This window comes from Neophocaena asiaeorientalis, unplaced genomic scaffold, assembly GCF_003031525.2.
Source record: "Neophocaena asiaeorientalis asiaeorientalis breed wild unplaced genomic scaffold, Neophocaena_asiaeorientalis_V1.1 scaffold64, whole genome shotgun sequence".
Taxonomy (NCBI): Eukaryota; Metazoa; Chordata; class Mammalia; order Artiodactyla; family Phocoenidae; genus Neophocaena; species Neophocaena asiaeorientalis.
Window position 1 is genome coordinate 2,483,913 of NW_020185334.1, and position 23,727 is coordinate 2,507,639.

The window sequence follows — 23,727 nt, forward strand, 5'->3', positions numbered from 1 at the left end:
GGCCCACTCCCCCCCCCCCCCCCTCTTTTTAAGCAAAATAAAATGTGGAATACAGAAAAACAGTGTCCTGGGAGTTAAGACAGCTGAGTTCCACTCTTAACTCTGTGTCTGACTCACTGAATCTATCAAGTTACTTAAGTTCTGTTTTGTTTTCTTAAAAAAAAAAGAAAAAAGTTAGACGAGAGACAGTTTCTAAGTTCCTCCACCATGCTAAGTTTTATGAATTCTGTACCATATTACACCTGTAAATATGTGGTTCTTTTTAATCAGGTGATTTGGGATTGGAAAATCAAAAATTTCTGGGACCACTTGGGAACTATCAAGAAGCATGGATGATATTTACAAAGTGATTAGAATGAAATAAATTGAATTTACCAGGGACCTGGATGAGAAGCAAGGTCTGGTTCTTTCCTGTTTTAACAGTGATGAAATTAGTTGTTGATTTTTAGGACAAGCCTCTTTGTTCTTAGTTTCCTCGTGTATAAAACGAGGGGGCCTAGCTCGATGGTCCCCAAAGTCCTTTCTAGCTCCAAAATTGTATTTGGTCCCTGGTTTGTTCACAGGCCAATCTAAACTGTGTGTGTGAAAGTACAGTCGTAAAGCAATTTAGTCCTTAGTTGAAACTATAAATTAAAGCTATTAAAGGTGGATCGGAAGTTTCTATTGAGGTGATTTGGTCGAAATCCTTTCTGGTGATGGCTGTGGTAAGCTAGCCACCGCTTCCTCGGTTTTGTGGAAAGGCATCACGATACTCTTCCTTTCTTGCTTCCTTTGTTTTTTCTTAAACAAAAAAAAGATTTGCATAAATAATATATCTAGAGATTCTCACTGCAGTATATACTTAGAAACATTTTATATAATAATCAGGACAGACTTATTCCAAGACTCCGGTGGTTCTTCAGTCACAGTTCTGGTTTTCCTGCCCAGGCACTGGTTCCTGTGGCGGTTTCTGCTCATGAGGCTCTGCTCTGATGCTGTGATTCTCTATATATGACTGTCTGTCTCTCCAGTTGTAGGGGAAGTTGTTTACCTTTTGATCTCACTTTTCTGACGGATCTAAGAAGAGTTGTTGATTTTTCAGTTTCTTTAGCTTTTTACTTGTTAGGATAGAGCGGTGACCTCTGAAGTCATTACATGCTGGACCAGAAACCAGAAGTCTCCTCCACAGTCTTTTTTCCAACGGTTATTATCACATTAAAAATTTTTTTCTATAATCAAGGATTAAAAAAAATGGTTTCCAGTTTAATTTGTCTTTTTCTGATGAGTAAATTTTCAAATATAACTTGGCCTTTTATATTAATCTGTGAATTATCTGCTAATAGCTTTAGACCATTTTTCTGTTGGGTGATTTTCTTTTAATTGACATTTAACTTTTATTAATGGTAAAATTACCTTAAATAAAATATTCTAAAATGACACAGCAATAACCATTTGTACAGAATTTTAAAATAACCCTCTCTTTTTGAGTGATGTTATGTTTGATATCTGTGACCTTCTGCAATAATGAGGGATTTTTAAAAAAGTAATTTTACACTGGATTAAATAATTTGTTTTTATGTATTTTTTCTAAAGTAGTCAGCAACTTATTAAAATAAAGATTTTTCCAGTTTTTTTTGTAGTTTGAAACAAACTCTGAAATTATCTTAAATGTAGGGTTCTTTTAAAAATCTATTTTTGATAAATGAGGCTTTAATGTGATAGAGTAAAATTGAAAGACATTTTGAAGATTAAAATGTTTTCGTTTCCACTTGTATTACCATTATGCCAAGATCCAGAGCTTTGGTTTGACTTAATGTAGGAAGCGTAAAACAGAATAACCGATTTGTGCATTTTCTTTTTTAAAAACCCACTGTTTGTGTAACGTACAAAATCCATAAAAATGGGTACTGTAAAAATAGTTCCTTAATAATACTTCATGCTAACCAGCTGATTATAGACTGAATGCTTAGTTAAGTAAGGAAAAGAAATAAATAGATTTCCTTTTTAGTTGAGCTTTTTAAATTACACACACACAGACACACACAGACACACACATATAAAAGCTCTTACAATGATTCAGATGTGACTTTTCCTATTCATGGTTATTTTTGAACAAACTTGGTTTCATGAATTATTCCTTTTTCATGCAAACTGTGGCTGCATGTGTGGTATGTGAACTTCAGGGTGGCCTTATAGCTTACTGCCCAGTTCTCAACAAGTAATGTCATAGTACTTTTTTTTGTTGATTTGGCTGTCTACTAAATATAATGGTTGATAAAATGCTATCTGTAAAAACCAAATTTCCCTTTTCTTCTCTTTGAATTTCTAAGCTAACTTGTTGGTATCATCAACCTACAGTCTATGTGACTATTATTGAAAAATTCTATGTGGTATATAGTATTACGATTAAAAAAAGAAGCTTTTGCTCTATGTTCTTTTATTTTATCCCTTTGGGGAATGCTTACACTCTTTCTGACATCATAGGTTTACTGTCAAATGCAGAATGCCATCAAAAATTGAGATTGAAGGGAGTCCACTCTTGTGGTTTTCTGCCAACTTGAGAAATTATATTTGATAAATATTTTCTTTTAATGACCAAATTCTTAGCTAAAACCCTGATAATTCATAAGCATTAGCTTTGATAGGAGGAACAAAAGTACATTGTCATTACACATTTTAACGTCTTATCTGAGGTCATATATTATGTTTCATGAGTTTCTTTATAATTTAGAAAACTTAAAATATATACTCGTCTCTTTACCAGTAGTGCATTTTTGGATTTTTACAAGACTTTTCTCCTATTCTTCATGCACATTTCTTTTTTTCAAACACTAAAATCTTTTTCGTAAGAGAACATATTTTTTTTAAACCAATTCAAAAAATCAAAGATGTTTCTCCTTCATTATCATAAACATTGTGATATATGTAGCGTGTTGTACTCACATGTCCAAATTGCAAAATCAGGAATATAATAAATTAGGCATCCCAAAGCATTATTTATCACTAATTCTTGGGCCTTAGGGTTTTATAAATACTTTCAGAATTTTTTTTTTTTTTTTGCGGTACGCAGGCCTCTCACTGCCGTGGCCTCTCCCGTTGCGGAGCACAGGCTCCGGACACACAGGCCCAGCGGCCATGGCTCATGGGCCCAGCCGCTCCGAGGCATGTGGGATCTTCCCGGACCGGGGCACGAACCCGTGTCCCCTGCATCGGCAGGCGGACTCTCAACCACTGCGCCACCAGGGAAGCCCTTTCAGAATTTTTAACGTGTTTTTATTTAATAAATATTCATGAAAGTCATGAATGTACTTTGCTGGCTACTGTGACAGATACACAGATAAATACACCATATCAACCTTACTGTCAAGGAATTTGCAATCTAGGAGAAGAAAAAAGGCAAATGTACAGTAAATAAAAAGTAAGATGCAATAAGTTTCATACTAAAGTTCAGGAAATATAGGGGACTTCCATTCCTGGCAGTTTCATCAGATGGAGATCCTGGAACCTTTGACTGCAAATAATCTAACAATGCTGGACAAAATATTAATGGCAAAATCACATTTTCCAATGAATGGGTGAGAATCTTCGTTTAAGATTGTCCTAGTTTTATGAAGCTCCCAGGGGCTTGACACAAGTAAATGAAAATCCTTCCTGAAGCAATACTCTTTCAACTCAGATCTCAAAGAAGTGCTCAACTATGAATTCAAAATAAAAACTTAAATTAAAATGAAACACACATGAAGTAGAGTTACCATGAGAGAAAGTATGTCAATAGAAACTTTAACCAGACTACCAAAGACTTTAGATATTAGAATCACTAGGTAGAAAATATGAAATAAATATTTTAGACATTGCTGTTTTTAAGTAGGTATAATCATTTTGGAAAAATATTCATGAGAAGTGGAACACGTGCATGCCCCACAACCCAGAAATCCTAGTCCTGACTACGAACATGTGCCCTGGGTGACACACACAGGAACATGTACAGCATGGCTTTTTCTTAACAACAAAAAAATGGAAGCCATTCTAACATCCATCAGCAGGAGAATACTGTGTGTCAGTGAAAATGAATGGATTACAAAGACACACATCCATATGAATAAACCTTAAAATCATAATACTAAGTTAAAAATACAGTTCGCAAAGGACTGCAGTCAGTGTTGCCACAATTAATATAACTTTGCAAAACCAGACACTATTTCATTATACATGCACATATGGTAAAACTATAAAAGAGAACAGGAAGTTATTGGAAAATAATTCAGGGTAGTGGTTTCCTTTGGGAGAGAATACCTAGGGAGTCTCAACGGTATTAGTAGTGTTGGATTTTTCTAGTTGTTTAGTGGATTAATGGACATTTGTTCTATTAATATGCTTCATAAATTATATGTTCCATATAATTCTTTTTGTATTTTATGAAAAACTTCATAATTAAACTCTTAATATGGTAAAGTAGGAAAAGCAGAGTTCAAAAGAAGCAGAGGGGCTTCCCTGGTGGCGCAGTGGTTGAGAGTCTGCCTGCCGATGCAGGGGACACGAGTTCATGCCCCGGTCCAGGAAGAACCCACATGCCGCGGAGCGGCTGGGCCCGTGAGCCATGGCCATTGAGCCTGCGCATCCAGAGCCTGTGCTCCGCAATGGGAGAGGCCACGGCAGTGAGAGGCCCGCGTACTGCAAAAAAAAAAAAGCAGAGGAAGAGGTGTCATATCTGGTAGATTGAGGAGAGTGTCATGAATGAGGTACCTTCAGGAGGGAAAATCTAGGACTGGTTTTGTGAGCAGCAAATGATCTGATTTAACAAGTGGACAGAGTATATTAGGGAGAGTGGTGTAATTATAAATGAAAACCCCAAAATTGGACTTACTGAAGTGGAGAGAGCCACATAAGGCTTTGGCAGTGGAGTGTTACAGTAGGATATGGGATGGATTGGAGGAGGGAGGCCCTGTAGGTGAAGCTACTAATTTGAAGGGCATGGCAATTAGAGAAACAGAGCTAGAGTGGATCAAAGGAGAGTTAGGTGCCAGAGACTACTCTCAAAGAGAGAATCTTTGAGATTCTTGATGTTGATTGAATGGGATGGATGCAGTGAAAGAGGCATCAAAGTAACTGGAGTTTTTTTTTAACTTTTAATTTTATATTGGAGTATAGTTGATTAACAGTGTTGTGTTAGTTTCAGGTGTCCAGCAAAGTGATTCAGTTATACATATACATGTATCTATTCTTTTTCAAATTCTTTTCCCATTTAGGTTGTTACATAATATTGAGCAGAGGTCCCTGTATTATACAGTAGGTCCTTGTTTTGAGTCTCCTGGACTTGGAATTACAAGGCCAATAAGAGATTATAAGAATGTCATGCATGGAACATTGGACATGTTCCATGGGGTTGATTTTGACTCGTATGTTGGCATAGAGGTGTTTGTAGGCAAGACAGTCAGTTAGATATATGGGCCTGGAGCTTGAGAGGGAAGTTGAGACTCTGGGCTTGTCTTCGGAATTTATGGTGTCCTTCACAGAATGAATGATCCCGCTGAGGAAGCCAGATCTGCTTGCACGTCATCTCCTCAAGGAGGTCTCTCCTAACCACCCTACCTAAAATTTTAACTTCTCTTACTCTGGTTTGTGTTTCTTCTTGGCACTTGTTTTATTCTGTACTTTTTTATTATTGTCTCTCCTCAGCATGGCATAAACTCTATGAGAGCAGAGATTTTGACTGTTATTTTCCCCCATTTCTGTCTCCCCAGCAGCTAGAAGAGTGTCTAGCAAAGAGAACATTTGTGGAGTGAATGAATGAATGAGAAGGTAAAAAACTTAGAGGGTGTCTGCCCTCAGGGTGGGTGGAAAGAGTATCCTGTGAGGAGACAGGAACGAGGGAGAAAAGATGCGACCGAGGAGGACACTCATCTGGAAGCTAAAGACAGAAGGAATTTTTTGAGATAACCAAGGAGTTTCCATGTGTTTAGAGATATAAAGGAATATCAAGAAAAACCTTTTAGGTCTAGGCATTTGGAGGCTATGAATCAACTTTCAAGCATGTTCAGTGGCAGGGTAAGAAAAGAACTTCACTCAGCAGCTGGAAAGAAGGAGGACCAGAAATGATAGTCTTTCAGCCTTGGTGACAAGCTAGGTGGGTTAGACTTCCATAGATTACTGGCATTGACAACTTTGCATGTAAACTATGCCCCAGTAGCACACAAACTTACTGAAGAATAATACTTTGCCTTTCATCTTTTTTCTTCTTTAACAGGCGTATATCTCATGGAGGGTCACCAAGTTGCAAAATCAATCATATTTTTTTTTCCCATGTGACATAAGATACATATATAGAATCCCAGAATATTTTTAAGTGTATAGAGATTTTACAAATCAGAATAAACTTGAGTGAGTGGAATGGGGACAAAAGGAAAGATAGCAAGTGACTACAAGGTTGACAATCATTTTAGAAATGTGTGTGGTTTTCTAAGGGCCTTTAGGAATGTTCTTTAGGAAGCTAATGGCAGAATTGAATGCTTTTTGCTTGTCTCTTTTTGGGGAGTTGTGCTGAACTCTGAAATACCTCTTAGAGTATCCTTTTTATTTTTTTAATAGAGGCTTAAGAAATAATCATATATCTCATTTAAAACAAGGTGCAGAAAGCTTGTGCTGTAAGCTAGGAGGTTGGAGAATAGGAAGAGTGATTGGTTAGATTATACTCAGTGGAATTGTTGAAAGTGGTAAGAATCTGAGATATTGTTTTCTTTCTTTGGCCAAAATGAATGGTTAAAACTCCCATTTATTGACCCGGGTAATCATCATTTGAAAATAAATAGTTCATCTGCTTGTTAAATTGAATAACTCCCAAATTTGTTTTTACAGTGCGTGTTGAGTGTCATAAAGAGAATCATCACAATTTCCAAGAAACCCAGAGGTTACATTCTGTGAGGTGGCCTATGCCTTGTTCCTAAACGAGAGTCTTGAGATAAAGCTGGGTCATCCTGTCCTAGGGAGCTCAGTCATTTTTCTCTTCTTCCTCTCCTCTTACAAATAAGAAAAAAAGAAAAACTTGTGATTGTATTAAATTACTAACAGAATTGATCAGCAGCGGATTGACAAAATGGACTTACCAGAATAAGTGGAAGTGGGTAGCCGGCAATAGAAGTGTGACTTTGTAGGGCTTTGTGCATTCACAGCCCACGCTGGTTTTCTCCCTCTGGCCTAGGTTTCCTGTTTACATAAGACCTCTAGTCTTTTCTTAGAGCCTGGAAATCCCATATATTTTGGATACTTGCAACTTTTGAAATAGCAGGGGATGACTGTGTCAACAACAGCAAATGTGTTCTTACTCAAGCCTTTTGGGAAACAAAGAAAAGACCATTTAAATTAGCTACCAAATTTTGATAACTGGAAATAATTTGGCAATATTATTTGGTTGGAAAGCAAATAATAAGCACAGTACTAAAAACGGAAAAACAAAACAAAACAACTCTGTAAGCAGTGTCACGTTACTTTAAAAAAACCCATAGTTTTGTTGCTGGTCTATTTGATTTCAAAGGTGGCCAGATTTAGGGCCTGTGGACTTGAGTATAAAGGTTGGTGCCATCACAGAATTAGGAGCTGCTGAGCTACTCACAATATGTACTTTATTTTGAATTTTATGTTAAAAGATGTTTATGAAGTATTAGGATTTAATTAAAACCACTCAAAGAATTTGTTTCATCCCATGCTAGAAAAAAAAAAAAAAAAAGAAAAAGAAAAAGAAAAATCTTTGTTTCCATATCAGAATTCTTTTTCCTCCAAAGGGTACTGATTAGGTGATCAAAAAGGGTTTTTGTCTGTTCCTTGCGCGGTGAGCACATGGAGAAAAATCACTAATATTAGTTACAGTAAACTCAGAACACATAATTATAATGTTGCAAGAAGGAAAGGAAAATTAAATCATATGAAGCTGAAGGCTGAGTTGTACATATACTGACTGATTAGTTTGAATCGGGCTTAAGTTACATTTGGTGGATGTGGGTAAAATAAAGAAATCCATAATTGTTATAATAGATTTTAGAATTGCTTTTATGGTTGTGAAGTTGCTTCCCCTCATTGTAACCTAATTTTTTAAAAGCCATCAGATATTTGAGAGTAGCCATGACTTTTTTTTTTTTTTTTAATTTTTTTAAACATCTTTATTGGGGTATAATTGCTTTACAATGGTGTGTTAGTTTCTGCTTTATAACAAAGTGAATCAGCTATACATATACATATGTTCCCATATGTCTTCCCTCTTGCGTCTCCCTCCCTCCCACTCTCCCCATCCCACCCTTCCAGGCTGTCACAAAGCACCGAGCTAATATCCCTGTAGAGCCTGTGAGAACCACATATTCATGAGGGAAGACTAGAGTGCATGTAAACAACATTATTCTGAACCTTCTGTGAATGTGGTAAAACCCAGTCCATTCATTAGCATTAATCGTGGGCAGCTCACGCTGAGGGCTTCTCACATGGACCATCTGAGGCTCAACGACACTGATGATTTTCTGGTATTTACCTAATTTCTGGGTTGATTTTCAGTTTCAGATTGGGTAAGCTCAGAGTATCTTCTCTATTTGTTTTAAGTAGCAGATTTTTATTTATTTAAAACTCTTAAATCAAGTAGCAGGCTTCATTATTTGAATTTGTGATTAGGAATTCTGTAATTGTATTTGGGGGGTAAATTTGGAATGGGTTTGCTGTTAGTCTGTGTGTGCATTTTAGAGGGTTTTTTTTTTAAAGGTCAGAAACAATCCTGCCTGTCTTCCTTCCCTTCTTTTCTTTTTTTTTTCCTGTAAAATATAATGCTCTGAAGAGCTCCTTGTTGTATTCTGTAACTATTTAGATGCAAAGATGCAAAACAAATGGCCATTTTATAAATCTAGAAACCTGTATTTAAAGAATCTGAACCAAATACCAAATGACTGATAACCAATAAAAATAATGTAGGTTGAAATTAACTCCCTTTGGTTGAATGATTTTGAAGCAATAGGCTTTTTTTTTTTGGCATTACGCGGGCCTCTCACTGTTGTGGCCTCTCCTGTTGCGGAGCACAGGCTCTGGATGCGCAGGCTCAGCGGCCGTGGCTCATGGGCCTAGCTGCTCTGCGGCATGTGGGATCCTCCCGGACCAGGGCACGAACCCACGTCCCCTGCATCGGCAGGTGGACTCTCAACCACTGCGCCACTAGGGAAGCCCGAAGCAATAGCTTTTTAAACAAAAATGTTTGGGAGTGATTAGCCTTTGATTTTTTTTAAAAAAATTCCTTTTTAAGATGATTGGAGAAATTTTAATAGACTAAGTGATGGTACTTATTATTCATAAATGTTGTTTATAAATATTAAAACTATAAACATTAGTCTTATTAATTAGAATTATTAATAGTTTTAGATATGATAATTATTTTTATTATTTTATTTTTTTATTGAAGTATAGTTGATTACCATGTTGTGTTAGTTTCTGGTGTGCAGCAAAGTGATTCATATATATATATGTATATATATTCTTTTTCATATTTTTTCCATTATGGTTCCTTATGGGATATTGAATATAGTTCCCTGTGCTACAGTAGGACCTTGTTGCTTATCTTTTTTATATATAGTAGTTTATATCTGCTAATCCCAAACTCCTAATTTATCCCTCCCTCACCCCCTTTCCCTCTTTGGTATTGGTACGATTTATATAGGAGAATGTTTTGCCTGTGTTCTCTTCTAGGAGTTTTATAGTTTCATGTCTTACATTTAAGTCTTTAAGTCATTTTGAGTTTATTTTTGTGTATGGTGTGAGGGTGTGTTCTAACTTCATTGATTTACGTGCATCTGTCCAGCTTTCCCAGCATCCCTTGCTGAAGAGACTGTCTTTTCTCCATTGTATATTCTTGCCTCCTTTGTCATAGATTAATTGACTGTAGGTGTGTGGGTTTATTTCTGGGCTCTCTCCAATACCACGCTGTTTTGATTACAATAGCTTTGTAATAATGTCTGAAATCGGGGAGGGTTATGCCTCCAGCTCTGTTCTTTTTCCTCAAGATTGCTTTGGCAATCCTGGGTCTTTTATGGTTCCATATAAATTTTAGGATTATTCTAGTTCTGTGAAAAAACACATGATAATATTATTGTGGCTAGGTAAGAAGATGTCCTTGTTCTTAGGCAGTATCTTCTGAAGTATTTAAGATGAAGGGTTGTAATGTTTGACATATACAAATGGCTCAGAAAAAAGTATTTATGACTGTAATGCTTTTGCACTGAAGGCTGATGGTGACTCTGTGGGGTAATTGACTTTCTTTGTAGGAAAGCTTATGATAAAAGTAGCAAATCTTTGAGACTTAAGGTATAACAAAACTGTTTACTATTTAACAAAGCTGAGGGAACAGAACTGGTTTGTAAACGCTGAGAAATTAATTAAAATTATAATATAGTTCACTAAATGAATGAAAACACATTTAAGGAGAAATCTACAGAAAATAAATGTGTTTAACTTTTAGATGTGCATTTATTTGATAGGATTAAATTTTAATAGGGAAGCACATAAGTATAAATATATGACTAGTAGGTTAATATTTTATTTCTGGATCTATGAGAAGCCCTTATTACTTCTACTTCTCAGCTTACGCATCCAATCTAAAATCCATTATATTGTCATATTTAAAAATATTCTTAAGGTAGGCAATAAAGAATATAAACTGTCAGGGGTAACATTTCATTAATCACCTCTACATGCTAACTTTTGCACCCTATCAGAGTACACACACAGAGTGGCACACACTGTGGGCTGGCTTGTCCTGTAGTCATTCTCAACTTCCTTTGCCCTTCCATGCCTCTACTACACAGACTGTAAAAACTATTTACATTTTAAGACTCCCTTACAGCTAGGAACAGCCATACAATATGGGTCAAACTAACAAGACACAAGTGTCTGTTTGAGGGTTTCTGGGAGAGCCTTTTGTCTTCTTGATGAAAAGGACTGACATCACCTCTTTTCCCTTCTTCCTGTCCTGAATGTAAATGTGATGCCTGGAGTAAGAGCAACCATCTTGTGGCCAGGAGGAGACAGGAGAATCACAGAAATCATGGCCTTGATACTGTAAACCTGCTTGCTGCAAATGCAAAAGCCACTTTCCTCCAGACTGCTTGTTCAGTGGGAAAAGTAAACCCCAAGTTGTTTAAGTTACAGCAGGTCTGGGTTTCTTTTAGTTGTGGCTGAATACACACTGTATCTGTGAAATGGAGAGTGTGTTGAAAATCTGGCTACTCATTTATTTTATGTGTGTGTGTGTGTTTGTGTACAGCTACATACATATATACATCCTTACATACTTAAATGAGGGGGATGCTCTTGTTTGAATACCTATTTGGTCACCTTATCCATTGTCTGTTCTTGCTAATAGAATCATGAATTTGCTTAAATATTGGATGGCTGTGTGCTTCATGGTCCCCACCATGAGGTTGGTAGGGGATGGTGGGGTAATTGTTATATTCTAGCCACTACCTTATGTGAACACAGCTATTGTGTTAGACTATTAAGCTTAGAGTTAATTATTCTGGCAGCCAAGTGCATCAGCCTCTGTGGTTAGTTAATAGAGATCTGTATGACCTGGTGGTATGTTTGTCCTTCCATAAGGTTTATGCTGTATTATCCCACCAGTCTGTTATTTATTTGGTGCAAAGGTAATATGTTCACAGGGTACAAATTCAAAAGATACAAAAGGATAAGCGGGGAGAAGTCTCTCCCACACTTTGTCCTTCAGCCAACCTAGCTCCTCTTTGTAGAGGCAACCAAGGTACTTATGTACCCAACCAGGGAAATCCCATGCATTTAGGTGTAGACTGGTGTGAGTGTTCTTTTCTTGCCTTTTACACAAATGGTAGCAACCTCTATACCAATCCTTCACTTTCCTTTTTTCACTGATTATATCTAGGCAGTCCTCTCTGAATCAGTGCATAAGAGTTTCTTTATTCTTCTTAATAGCTGCATAGTATCCATTGTATATGGATATGTCATAATTTTATTATCTAGTCACCTTTTAGTGGACGTTTAGGTTGTTTCAGTCTTTTGCTATTGCAAACAGATGCCACAGCAAATGACCATGTATACGTCAATTTATCCAAGTCATTTAAAATTTGAAATGATATGTATATCGTTACTTTAGAAAATTATTTCGATTCTTAAAGATCAGCAGAGTGAGGAGGTATGACTAGAACAGGGTTGGGGGTAGAATGAGGCAAGCTGTTTTGGAAGGAACATGATGGGCCTGTTAGTCGTCCCCGGAAGGTGGGGCACAGGAGAGCCTGTCCTTGCTGTCTGGGAAGATTGCAATCTGAGGCCTTTTCTGGTGCTTATCATAGTAACAGATGTTTTAAAGATTTGTATAGGTTTGGATGATTTTTCTATTTCTTATTTTCTTTTCCTTTTATATCAGTTGCATTTATTCACTAATTATAATAATCCTACATACTTATATAGCACTTCATACTTTTCAAAGACTTTTCAAATACCCTGCTTCAATCCATCTTTTAAAACTTAAAGCTAATGTTGGATAAGTTATCTTCTTTTTGTACACGATTGGAAAACTCAGAACCAAAGGTTGTGTCAACCTGCTGACCTGCATCTAGTCAGAGAGCTAAGCCTGCAACCCACATCTCTTAATTTCCTGGGGTAGGCACACACAAAAATGATGTGTGTGTGTGTGTGTGTGTGTGTATGTGTGTGCTCATGCACATGCATGTACACACTTCAACACTCCCCTCCCCGTGTCTTCTGATGTCAGAGCCCTTTTTTACTGGGAGGAACCATTCAGACCCCATTTGGGTGGGGCTGACCCATCTCTCCTGCCACAGGGGTGAGCCTGTAACCCAGTTTAAGCAGATCAGAATAGTAATCCTTCTGGCTCTGGTGGTTGGTTCAAGGATGAGCCCAATACCCAAGTCAGGCCGATGAGAATCCTGCCTTGGGCTTTTCTGCCACAGCTCTGTGGAGGAACCATCTCTTTCTGCTTAGGTTGCAAATGATAGGATGAGCAGTGTGGCTCCAACCATGTCTGAAGCTAGATAAAATCTCCAGAATTCCAGGTTATTTGAGGCTGGGAAATGATCTTTTTGGGATAGGAGCAAGGCTTGTCTCATTCACATGTCGTCTACTTTGGATGGAATCGCATTTTGTGGGAGGAATTTACTCTGAGGGGAGCGGCATGAGAGGAAGGCTACTGAAGTGGGGGTCAGGGTCAGTTCAAGTCTCTGTTCTCTTTTAGGGTCTTGGATAATTCATTTTCTCTCTTTAAAAGCTACTTATAGTGGCTTAACCAAAGATTTATCTTCTCTCTTTAAAAGCCTTCCTTTAAAAGCCACTTATCATGGCTTATCTGGAGATTAATTTTTCCTCTCATCGTAAGACATCCAGAGGGCCTGCTCCACTGTGTCTTCCACGTTCCTGCCCCCTCTCCTCTCCTCCTGCTCTGCTGCCATTAGGGTGTGGCTCTCACCATTCCCTGGGATCACATTTGCATTTTAAATAGGAAGAGGGGAAATGGGTAAAGAGCAAAAGGAGTGTGTCACCTGCGAATTAAAGGACTTTTCCTAAAAGGCCCTCCACTCAACTTCTCTTTGTGTCTTCTTGGCCGGAACTGTGTCCTGTGGTCACTTCTAGCTACAGAGAGACTGAGAAATTTCTGAGCTGGGCCCATCACTGTCCCCTCAGTAAAATTGGACTTGTTTTAGTTAGAAAGAAGGAGAGAATGGATACTAGATATACATCTACTGTCTGCCACAGGGGTTGGATTAGATGATCCTTGGTCTAGATGGTCCTTTCTAACTCTAGAAGTTATGAAGTCTGTTTAATAAATTCTGGGAGAATTGGTGGTTAAGGCTTTAATGCTCAGTGCAGCAGATCTAAAAATCTACATCAGGGTTTGGCAGACTGTGGTCCACAGGTCAAATCCTGCTAGCCACATGTAGAAAGAAAATTTTATTAAAACACAGCCCCACTGATTGGTTTACATGCTATCTATGGCTGCTTTTACATTACAGCAGCAAAGTTGAGAATATTTACTGTCTGGCCTTTTACAGAAAAAGTTTGCCAATCCCTGGCCTAGATGATCCAGAAGAGCCCTTCCATCTTGGTAGTTGCAAAAACATGCATTTATTTATTCATTCAGTAAGTATTTGAGCATACACTACATTTTAGGCATTAGACCAGGCCTGGGGGTTATAGAGATGAATAAAGCAAAGTCCATATTCTCATGGAATTTACATTTTATCAAGTCAGGCAGATAATAAATACATAGTAAAACTCACAGTCTATGGTATAGTAATAAGAGCTACAGAGGAAATGAAGTAGGAAAGATGGATAGTAAGTGCAGGAGAGGAACTTGAGGTTTTTAAAGAGACATTTGAACAAAAATCCAAAGGTGAGGAACAGAGCCACTTGGCACATGAAGGGAAGAACATTCCAGAATAGCAGGTGCAAAGGAGGTTGCAATGTGTCTGGAGAGGTTGAGAATATCAGGGTGGCCTGAGCAGAGTGAGCAAGGGGGAGAAGGGTTGGGGATGAGCTCAAAGAGGTGGCTCGGACCATCATGTCGGGACTTATAAGCCATTGTAAGATGGGAGCCATAGGAAGTGTTGAGAAGGAGAACAGCATGACCTAACTTACATTTTAACACAGTCATTCTAGCTACAGTGCTGTCAGTAGACTATGGGGGTCCAGAGTGGAACCTGGGAGACCAGTCAGATGCTATGAGGCTATATTGAGCACGAGACTATAGTAGCTTAGACTAGAGTGATGCTGGTTGAAGTGAAAGAATTGGTTGAATTCTGGTAGGTTTTACAGGTAGAGCTAACATGATTTGCTAATCAGTTGATATAGGGTGAGGGATAAAGAGAGTCAAAGATGACTTGGTTTTTGGCCTGGGGAGCTGAAGGAATGGAGTTCCTTTTCACTGATGTGGGGAAGACTCCAGGAAGTTGAAGTCTTGGGGCAAAGATCAGGAGTTTCAGGTGATGCTTTTTGAATCACGAGTGGAAGTGTTGATTAGGCAATTGCATATTCAAGTCTCCAGTTCCGGGGAAGGCCTGGGCTCAAATAAATGTGAGAATCAAGAGTGTGCAGATGATATTTTAAGGTGATGGATTACATGAGGTCGTCAGAGGAGTGAATGTAAATAAAAGAAGATTGAATGGCTCTGGCATATTTCAGAATTAAGGTCAAGGAGATGAGGAGGAACCAGCAGTGAGACTGAGGAGGAGCAGCCGGTACTCTTCCTGGAGAAAGTCTAGAGTTTGTGAAGTCCTAGAAGTCAAGTAAAGTAAGTGTTTCCAGCAGCAAAGAGTGGTCAGCAGGTTAAATGCTGCTGACAAGTAGTAAGATGAGGCCCTGGGGATAAATCTTTGGCTTTAGCACCCTATGTAGGTTGTGGGTGACCTCTCAGAGAGGGTTTGGGTGCAGTGATGGGGATAAAAATCCCAATTTGAGTGGGTAAGGAAAGAGAATGAGAGGAGAGAAATAGGAAACAGTGAGCACAGACGAATCTTTCAAGGAATTTTTCCTTTCTTAAAAGGAAGAAGAGAATGAAGTAACAGCTGGAGAGGGAAGTGGGTTTTGTTTTGTCTATGTAGGAGACAAATGGTATGTTTTTCTGTGTAGGAGAAATTAAGAGCAAGTCATCTAGGAGAATGATCCAGGAGAGAGACAAAAGAATGCTGTGTGTGTCTGGGGAGGGAGAAGGTGGGGGGTGAATCACCGTTGTGAGGTCCTGGGGTGAGTGAGAAGGGATGGACCTAGTGAATGGGCAGAGCCGATGACCTTGAACAGTTTTATCTGTAGTAACCAGAGGAAGTCCCTGTGCCCGAATCAAGGGGTCGTGGGAGCTTGCCGAGGTTCTCTCTGGTTGCTTCCATGTTTCTCACGGAACTAGGAAGCAAGGTCAACTGCAGAGTTAGGATGGAGGAGGAGATATTGGAAATTGGAGGAGAAATGAGAAAGTATAGATCGGCACTTGGGAAATGTATGATGAGTACTGGGCAGCATTAAAGGCCCAAATTGAGGTTAGTGCTCATGAATTTAAAGAGAGTGCTTAGCATGGTAGCGCTGTTCTTCAGCCAAATTCAGCTATGGATGCAGGCATGGGGTAGGGTTTAATTATGGTTGGAGTTTTGCCAGGGGAGTATAATGGGCAAGAGTAGGCCACGATAGATGATTCTGCAGGGAGTTAATGATCATGACGGACCATAGATGTTAGTCCGCTTAAGGACCAAAGTGAAAATTTGAGGCTGTGAGGGACAGGTTGAAAGATGGTTGGAGTCTGGGTACTAGAGGGTGTGCACTGAAAAGTCAGGGGTAGTGGTTAGTGAGATGCTTGCTTGGCAATCACAAGGACTAGGGTACGATAGCAGGAGTGAGTGGCTGACATTGAGTAAAGGACAAGATTACTGGGAGAGAAAAGGTCGAGGAATTGAGAGGTCAGAGAGTTGGAAGCATACCCTCCACACCATGAAATCACTGGGAATTAGGGCAGGACGGATGTCAGAGAAACATTGATCCAGGGGCATAAATCTTTGAGGAGTGATGGGGAGTGACCTCTGGGGGCCAGTAGTTGAACTGCCACACGGACGAGTCTGATGACAGGAAACTCAGATCCAGTTAAGGGTCTGTGGGCAGCCCTGAGGAAGAAGGAATACACTCCCCTACTCCAGGCACAACATGACATTTTATTGTTTCCACAAAACTCATTTACGTTAGCATCCCTTTCAAACCTTGTACACCCCAATAAGTGTGGAAATGCCAGCTGTTTGTCACAATTAAAACAGAAAGAAAAATGCACTGTCCTCTGAACCCACACACACTAACATTGTATGTTGGCAAGTCAACCTGCACATCCTCAGATCTGCTGATTTTTGTTGAGCTGTGGCATTAACTGACAAGGACATGAAACAGCCACAGGGCTCAGGGGTCCTGGGCCGGAGTCCAGCTGGATGGGTACAGCGAGTGAGTGGTTCTTCTCTTCTTTAGCCCAGAAATTGATGCATAAACTTAAGTATGAAAATGAAAAATCTGAATCACTAGCACTGCCCCCTTTCCTTCAGGGTGTTCATTATCAAAACAGCATTGTTCACTCGGCTGTCTGCATAGATCTTGCTCTCTTGAAAATGGCTCTAAAATAGGTGTGCTGTTTTGAAACGTCTTGGATTGTCAGCCCTTTGGCTACTCACTACGATTAAGGTTTTTTGCCACCACTGACCGGGCTGTCTTTAGTTGTGTGTCTTGGTGGAGATGCATAATTGAAAATGTACAAACAAAAACATGCCTCTAGCCTCTCTTCAAATTTAGAATTTTGTATGAGTCTCACAGTGGTACTTCACTCGATTTCCATGTTGTTGGACAATTTTGTGGGTAGAGGATCTTTTTTGCTGTTTAGTAATTCTCTCCTTCTGGGAAACAGGTCCAAAATAGACCTTGCTTATATGGAATTTCCCCAGTTCTTAGAGTGACATTTTCGTGTTTTATCTCAGCTTATTAATATAAGCTTTATGAAATTGTGAGTGTGTGTCTATCTGTGTCTCTGGATAAACTTGCTAATCTGTAGGTGGAGTTCCCAATATTCGTAAGAAAAAAATCTCAGCTTTATCCCAGAGTATTACTGGCTATTTATGAAGTTTTGATACTTTCAAATATTCATCTATGTATATTTATACAGAAAAATTATATAAAACAATTTTTTTTCATTTAACTTTAGATTAATTAAACCCTTCAAGTAGATCTGTAGTATGGTTTTGTTTTTTTTTCTTACAAAAATTCTATTAAAAAGTTGTTTTTGAACACAGAGCGTTTTTTATTGATTGATATTTTCCTAAAGCCATCCTATTATATATATACACCATTCTGTTTTTCAAATTTTATTTATCTGGATGATGGGGTTTCTCGATGTAGATAACTCATAGAACTCCATTTTCAATTTTTATCCCTCTTCTCCTATGTTAAGGACAAAAATATAAGTTTTCCTTTTGGGTTATATTGCTCATTTCTTTCTACTAAGTACCTACTTTTGTTTTGGGCCCTTTTCTCATTACAAAGCTTTTAAATTTTATTTTATCTTATTTTATTATTTTATTTTATTAAAACATTTTTTCTTAGAGTTACTTAGGTTTGGTGGTTTCCTGCCATCCTTCTATAAATTAAAACAAAGGTTACTGACAAATTAATTTGGTCTTTCAATGCCATTGATGTCATGTGAATTCTAGTAGAGATACTTTTACAAATATAAATTAAGGAAAGGAGTTAAATTTTTTGTTACGTTTGCTTTCTTTCTAGCTGTTCTGTAATGATAAGATTTCACTCTCCAAAGAAATGTTTTAAAAGATTAAAAAATTTACGGCTCTCATTTTTGCCTATTGGCCGGTCTTTAAGACATTTATGGTTTACTTCAGCAGTTCCTTTTTTCATTTTATTTATTAGACCTCTAGTAAAAGGTTACCCACAGCCCAAGGTTTCTAGGCAGGTGTAGACTGTAAAAATCCACAATTAAATCATACAGGGCAGCTAAAACTCCACACTGAAGGTGAAAAAAAAAGTTCAGGGCTTTATTTAGTAAAGAAGGACAGGCTGAAAAATAGATCTTGCCCAGCTGCTAAGGTTAACAAACTAGAGCTGTGCTGAGTGGGGCCCGGGACAGAGTCCAGAGATGAGCAAGGCCGTGATGGAAAGGGAAGGACTCAGAGCCTTGGACCAGGGAAGGAATTTCACAGGAAGCGGTGGACCGCACTGCGCCCAGGATTCTCTGACAGGTGTCCTCGGGGCACTGCCATTGATCTTACATCATGACGAGGGGACATGTAAATAACCTGACTGAACTGACACGTTGAGGTCAGAGACCCCTTGCACGTGTTCCAGTGTGGTGCCTGGGCCTCCTCGTGGGGAACAGTGAGCCGGGTGCTCTCCTGGCAGAGCACCTGCCTTGCGTACCCAGAGCAGTTTCCTCTTGTCCCGCTTCTCCTCTAAGCAGCATCTGCGGCAGCGTGTGCTCAGCCTGATGGGGAGGGTCCGGGCCATTCAGCCGCCTCTCTGGGCCCAGGGGAAGGGAGGCCATCCAGGGGCACAGGTAATCTCTCCACGCACATGGAGGAACTCTCATCTGGGCCACATCAGCCTTCTCCGCAAGCTTCCTGTCTCTTCTCTTCTCCTGACACCACCCCCAAGCCTGTCTGTTCTCCACAAGGCAGCCCGTTCCAGTTGCTTCTCTAGCCCTTTGACTGTCCTCCACTGTAAAGAGCATAAAATGCAGACATGACCTCATGGCCTCTGTGATGTGATTCCTGCTTGTCCCCTCAACTTCATGCCTGGTCACTCTCCTCCCTTGCTTGTTATGCTGGCCTCCTTGGTCTTCTTTTCGTTTTTCTAAATTCCCAGGTTCTTTCATACCCCAGGACCTTGGCACACGATGTTTCCTCAGTCTCGAGTATTCCTCTTTCCAATCTTTACCTGGTTCCTTTCTCATCATCTTTTAGTCTAAATTAAAATGCCACCTGCTCAGAAAGGCCTGTCAACAGTGGGTTCTGCTCGTCCTCATTAGTCTCCATCTCATCCCCTCCAGTGTTTCCTCTGCGGCACCGTCACAAGTGTAATACCGTGTGTATATTTACTTGTTTAGCCATCACCCTCCTCAGCATGTAGTCTCGCTGTGAGCTAGGACCAAGTGAGTCTTGTTTACCAGTGTAATCCCAGCACCCAGAATAGGGTCGAGCATATAATGCCTCGGTATGCAATAAATCCTTGTAGACAAATGAAGGAAAAGTAACAGTGATATCCACACACTCTTATAGATGATAGGTCATCTTTTGGTTGTCCCCCGTCTTTTTTCAGTATAGCCTTTTTTATTTTCCTTAACCCAATTCCTGCGTGCAACACTCCCAGCAGGAAGGGAAGGCTTACTCAGCTCTCGCTGTGGGAGCTCTGGGTAGAGCTGTGCTTGCTTGACTTTTTGAAACACATAAAAATATTGTTGGGGCTCATCCTTCTTTTTTGCTACACGACCCCACAGATCTTTCTCTTCCTCTGCTGTTCCCATTTCAGCAAGTTGACCAGTTCTGGACACTGTGGTTCCTTCACACACCCCCGCCCCCCGCCCCCTGATCTTTTCAGTTTAGTAAGTTTGCCCTGTTTCTCCCACCACATAGTCCCCTAGACACTCTGTGCACCATTGTCCCTTGGATCTCCAGGCTCTGCTCCTGTCCTTCCTCTTTGCTCCTCTTATTAACCTCAACTTCTTGATTTGGCAAAACTGCCCTCTGTGTCCAGACCCAGTGGTCTCTTTCCCCTGGGTTGCCTGTGCCGGGGCAGCATCCCTCCACACGCTCATGACCAAGCAGCCCTTCAGCCTTTCTCTAGGCCTTAGAACATCTAGCAGATATTAACCTGCTGTATTCTGAATATTCTGTATTCTTCTTTCTGACCTTTCTCAGGGTTCATCTTGTCCAAATAGTGAAGAGCGATGACCACTCATTCTAGTGCTTGCTTGGTGCCATGATATTGATCCAAGTTCGACCCATTGTCCAAGGGCAGATTTTTTCCCCTTTCCTCCACCCTGAGGCCCTTTTCTAATAAAGTGAGTGTGCCTTTATCAAGTCCTAAACTATTTAACACAAGGCCCAATTTAACTGTTGGGCTATTCATTCATTCATCTAAAAAGTATTTATTGATCACCTGTTATATGTCAGGCGCTATTCTAGGTCATGGGTGGTGAACAAGATGTTCTAGTTGCCATTGCATTCTAGTGGACACATGTACATATTTATAGTATGTGTATAGTATAAGTATTTGTATATATGAGTCTGTATGTATAAAATGTAATATATACACTGTCCTCTAGCTCTTATCTAAGTAAATTGTGTCTCACCAACAGGGTTGTAAGTTTTTCAGAAACAAATTTATTTTTTACTATTTTGTGTACCACACTGCTTGGGAGAATGCTGAGTACGGAGTAGGTATTTAGTATGGTCAATAACATCACAAAAAATGGAATGCATAGACAAATGCATTCAAGTGAGATACAAAACCTCACATACTATTGCCTTGATACAATTACAGTCTAGCCTTCTGTGTAAATGCCCTCCTGTTACAGGTTCAAGATACAGTAGCTCAGTATATATGGATACATGACAACTTCATTTATAGTTCACAATGTAAACACTGAAGTGTTTCTAGACCTACAGTTGTAAACTCAAGCACTAATAGACAGTATTGATAACATACATTTGTAATTATCTCACTGTATACCCTCTCAATACGATAACAAATATAAAAAATATTGAGGCATCCAGAAACTTGATAGGAACTGCAGTATCAGCAGTCACCATTTACTAAGGGAAAACACCCTCCTGTGTGTCTCCTCTGCTCTCAGTGCTTCACTTCTGCCACTTCTGGTCACGAAATATGTTCGGGGGTTAGTTCCCACATCAAGCAATTCTCTGATTCTCTGGACACCAGCTGAGTGTCCCACAGTTGAACTCAATTTTGACACTCTCTACCTGGAGATAGCATCACATCCCACAGGTTAAGAGTTCAGTCCCACAGGATCGAACCTCTCCCACCCACTCCAGATGCCAGTCACAAGTCCAGGCTGTCACCTGTGTTTCTGACCCACAGCTGAAAATTCTGAGGTTCTCACCACTGCCTCCTTGGGATCTCTTAATTTGCTAGAGTGGCTCATAGAACTCAGGAAACAGTTTACTTACTAGGTTACTAGATATAGCTTTTGATATAAAAAGATATAACTCATGAATAGCCAGGTGGAAGAGATGCATAGGGCAAGGTATGTGGAGCTTCCGTGTCTTCTCTGGGCTCATTGCTCTCCTGGTAACTCCATGTGTTTGCCAAACTGGAAGCTCTCCAAACACCATCCTTTTGGGTTTTTATGGAGGCTCCATTACATAAGCAGGATTGATTAAATCATTGCTGATTGGTGATTAATTCAACCTCTAACTCTCCTCCCTGCCCTGACGTGGAAGGTGTGGGGCTGAAAGTTTCAACCCTCTAATCACATGGTTGGTTCCCCGGCAAACAGCTCTCATCCTTAGGTTACCTAGGGGTCTTCCAAGAGTCACCACATTAACATAAACTCTGGTGTGGTTGAAAGGGGCTTATTATGAATAACCAAAAATGTTCATTTCACTTTTACTGCTCTGGAACTATTTCAGGAACTGGGAACAAAAGTAAATATTGTAACAGAAGATGCACCTATAGCTCTTACATAGGAAATCACAAGGGTTTTAGGAATTGTGTGCCAGGAGACCTGAATCAAGATCAAAATATATATTTCTTATTATATCAAAATATCACAGCATTCTATCAGGACAGATACTGTATGAAGTCATTCTACCACAGTAAGCTAGATAGATTTATTTACTTAAAGGTAAAGTTTACAAGAGCACAGCAAAGTAGTTGCTACATTAAACTGACTCTAAGTTTGAATTAAAAGCATGATGGGAAGCCTCAATATCACGTGCTTCTGCACAGTCAGTGAGCAGGATCTGACCTTACATAGTAAAAGTGAACAAAGTTTGTTTATAGGGAAAAATGGCATATGTGAGGAAACAACTCCGAGAAGGAAAAACTCACAAGGAACAGCAATAGATGAGTGTATAATGTTGTAAAGGTCTGTTGTCCTTTCATGGTCTTTGTGCAGTAATGGGTGGAGATAGTCCCCTGCACTCCCAAGTGCTTATCTGCACTATGCTTATCTGCATTATTTGATCACATCTTTGTTTACCAAGTCAAATGGAGATACTCAGAAAACTATAAGACACTGATGAAAGAAATTGAAGATAGCACAAACAGAGGGAAAGATATACTGTGTTCATGGACTGGAAGAATTAATATTCTTAAAATGAACATACTACCCAAAGCAATCTACAGATTTAGTGCAATCTCTATCAAAATACCAATGGTATTTTTCACAGAACAAGAACAAATAATTTTAAAATTTGTATGGAAACACAATAGACCCCGAATAGCCAAAACAATCTTGAGAAAGAAGAACAGAGCTGGAGGTATCATGGTCCCTGACTTCAGGCTGTACTACAAAGCTATAGTAATGAAAACAGCATGGTGCTGGCACAAAAATAGACACATGGATCAGTGAAACAGAATAGAAAGCCTAGAAATAAATCCACACACTTATGGTCTATGACAAGGGAGGCAGGAATATACAGGGGAGGAAAGACAGCCCCTTCAATAAGCGGTGCTGGGAAAACGGAACAGCTACATGTAAAAGAAGGAAATTAGGACATTTTCTAACACCATATACAAAAATAAACTCAAAATGGATTAAAGACCTAAATATGAGACCAGAAACCATAAAACTCTTAGAAGGACACATAGGTGGTACACTCTTTGACATAAATTGTAGCAATATTTTTTTTGATCTGTCTTCTAAGGCAAAGGAAACAAAAGCAAAAATAAACAAATGGGACCTAATTAAACTTAAAAGCTTCTGCACAGCAAAGGAAACCATCGACAAAACACGAAGGCAACCTACTGAATGGGGGAAAATATTTGCAAATGATATGACCGATAAGGAGTTAATATCCAGAATATGTAAGCAGCTCATACAATTCAACATCAAAACAAGCAACCCAGTTAAAAAATGGGCAGAAGACCTGAAAAGACATTTTTCCAAAGAAGACATACAAATGGCCAACAGGCACATGAAAAGATGCTCAACATTGTTAGTCATCAGAGAAAGGTAAATCAAAACCACAGTGAGATATT

At 39.3% G+C, this 23,727-nt stretch overlaps 1 protein-coding gene across 2 annotated transcripts in view; it reads left to right on the forward strand.

Annotated features, from left to right (window-relative positions):
* The window catches only part of TASP1 (taspase 1), a 235,488-nt gene that overhangs the window by 149,483 nt on the left and 62,278 nt on the right, over window positions 1-23,727 (forward strand). The gene's annotated exons all lie outside the window — the stretch shown is intronic.